The following is a 2,596-nucleotide window of genomic DNA, read 5'->3' on the forward strand; positions in this document are numbered from 1 at the left end:
TGTCTGATGCTGCCTTTGTCTGCACAATGTGTGCTGAGATTATCTGTGCAATATGCAATCTGCAGGATCAATAAAAGCAATGCTGTTTGAAATGCAGGCACTGCATAGAAACAAAGAAACACAGAAAATACTTGCAGGGGTAGGCCATTCGACCCTTCGAGCCTGCACCATCACTCAATAAGATCATGGCTGATCATTCACCTCAGTACCCATTTCCTGCTTTGTCTCCATACCCCTTGATCCTTTTAGCCGTAAGGGCCACATCTAACTCCCTCTTGACTATATCCAACGAACTGTCTTCAAAAACTCTCTGCAGTAGTGAATTGCACAGGTTAACAACTCTCTTAGTGAAGAAGGTTCTCCTCATCTTGGTCCTAAATGGCTTTAACTGTGTTCCATGGTTCTGGACTTCCCCAACATTGGGAACATTCTTCCTGCATCTAACCTGTCCAGTCCCATCAGAATTTTATATGTTTCTATGAGATCCCATCTCATCTTTCTAAACGCCAGTGAATAAAGGCACAGTCGATCCAGTCTCTCCTCATATGTCGGTCCTGCCATCCCGGGAATCAGTCTAGTGAACCTTCGCACTCGACAAAACGTTTTCTTTTTATGCCAAGCATTTTACATTAATGCATTGCAATGCAAACGAACTTTTTACCTGGCAAGACTGAAGTACAAGCTGTGATGAACAGTGTGAAACAGAAACATCTGCTTGAGAACCCATAGCCTCGACGGCATCTGTGTGAATTGCTCTGCATCGATAATTAGCAGAGCGTAAAGTGGGGAAACTGATGCGAGACATGAGAAAAGGCCGAGCCAAAGTGTAATGGTGGCGATGATTTTGTTGTTTTTGAGAATTTTTTCAAAGATTTTTGCGTGGTTGGTTCCATGATGTAATGGTGAGCACTCTGGACTTTAAATCCAGCAATCTGAGTTCAAATCTCAGTGGAACCTCAATTCCTGTTGTCCAAGCTGCTGAAAATTTGGGACAAACAAGTAAAAGATACCTGGTGCTGGTGGGCAATTTTATTGCCTTTATCATTGATGCTTGATCGACAAGTCTCGTTGTCAAATCCTGTGCTCTGTGGGAGCACAGTCCTGCATTGCTGAACTCTTTGCTTCAGCACGCAGTCTGAAGTTTGGATTAAAAAACAGGAAGATTGAAGTTTGGATGGAAAAGAGAATGTTAGACAATGTGGTGCCTTCAGCCAGTGAGATGAGTAACTGGTCATTGTCTGGATGATATATATATTTGAGTACCTTGTTACGTTGGGTATAATGGAAATTCAGGACTAAACGATTTGACGATGTCTGTATGTTCTGTATTTGAGTTTAAACTTGTTGCTATATAATGAGATCTGCAAGTTAAACAAGCAATATTAAATCTGTCTGTTAAACGATTCAGAAAGCAGTTCGTCTGGATTGTCTAAATGCAAAGAATAAGAGTTCAAAGGCTTTTTCAGTATAAAGATGACTGCAGTATGGACTGCAGAGACACAGACATCAGAGACACTAGACATTTGGAAGGTGTGTGTCTCAAGCAGCCACGGAAATCGAAGCAAGCTGCCTTTGTGAAGTGTTCTCAGTAACTTTCATATTTGGTTTGCTGAGTATGAATGTTTAACTAAAAGACCCGATCCTGCCTTTCCTACAACGGAGTGTGTGCGGGTAATTCGACGTTTAAAGCAACGAAGCGAAAAGAGCAAGACAGCCGTTTACAACATTTTGGTGACCCCGACGTGATTTTCAAAAGTTCGTTAGCTCATTCGAAGCCCCCGACATGAAGCAGAAAGTTGGCTGAGTTGTTGGAAGAAGTGTTTCCCACACATCAGTTCGAGGGGTGAGCATTCTCTTAGTTGTCGTGATTAAATGGATCTTCAGTTAGTAATGGGAGGCTCAGGGGATATTCCATTTGAAGTCCGGTCATTTCTGAATGAGTGGATTGAGTTGAAAGGGGGAACTAATGGGATAAGACAGGAAACAATGACAGGAGGATGGAGAGAGACACGGCAGTCCTTAGTGGAGAGTGTCCAGTTAAAAAAGATTAAAGTGTTTGGCTTCCACACATCCACAATGAATGTCCCACCCTTTACTTGGGAAAAGTACAACTGAGAGTGGACAAGTTCCATCCCGGTCAGAGCAATCTGAAGCTTTAACTGACTGACACCCTGGTTTGGGATGTCTTGCAGTGTGTAATTGCGTCAGTCTCTGTGGCGCAATGGGTTAGCGCGTTCGGCTGTTAACCGAAAGGTTGGTGGTTCGAGCCCACCCAGGGACGAAGCATTTAGCTGTTTTTCCCCGTGGATTCGGTGCTGCACGATTCCAGGTTGTCATTGTGCGTTTTGGCTGCGCGAATATATTCCACAAACATTGCCAGCTGTGCTGTTATCCAGTGAGTTCCCACTCCAGTATTATTATGAGCATTCAGTTTGAGTGTATACAGAACTGAACAGCGATATCAGAAAATTTAACAAGGTTGTGGGACATTGTTTTTTGTTAATAAGGCTACAGGGAAAGGGCGGGGGAGTGGGATTCGCTGAGAGTCGGCACGGGCTCGACGGGTCGAATGGCCTTCCGTGCTGTAACCATTCCA

General features: G+C 43.7%; 1 non-coding gene across 1 annotated transcript; it reads left to right on the forward strand.

Annotated features, from left to right (window-relative positions):
* Positions 1-2,207: 2,207 nt before the first annotated feature.
* trnan-guu (transfer RNA asparagine (anticodon GUU)) lies at positions 2,208-2,281 on the forward strand. The gene has a single exon. It is a non-coding gene; the product is annotated as a tRNA-Asn (tRNA).
* The last annotated feature ends 315 nt before the right edge of the window (positions 2,282-2,596 follow it).

Source organism: Pristiophorus japonicus, unplaced genomic scaffold, assembly GCF_044704955.1.
Source record: "Pristiophorus japonicus isolate sPriJap1 unplaced genomic scaffold, sPriJap1.hap1 HAP1_SCAFFOLD_262, whole genome shotgun sequence".
Taxonomy (NCBI): Eukaryota; Metazoa; Chordata; class Chondrichthyes; family Pristiophoridae; genus Pristiophorus; species Pristiophorus japonicus.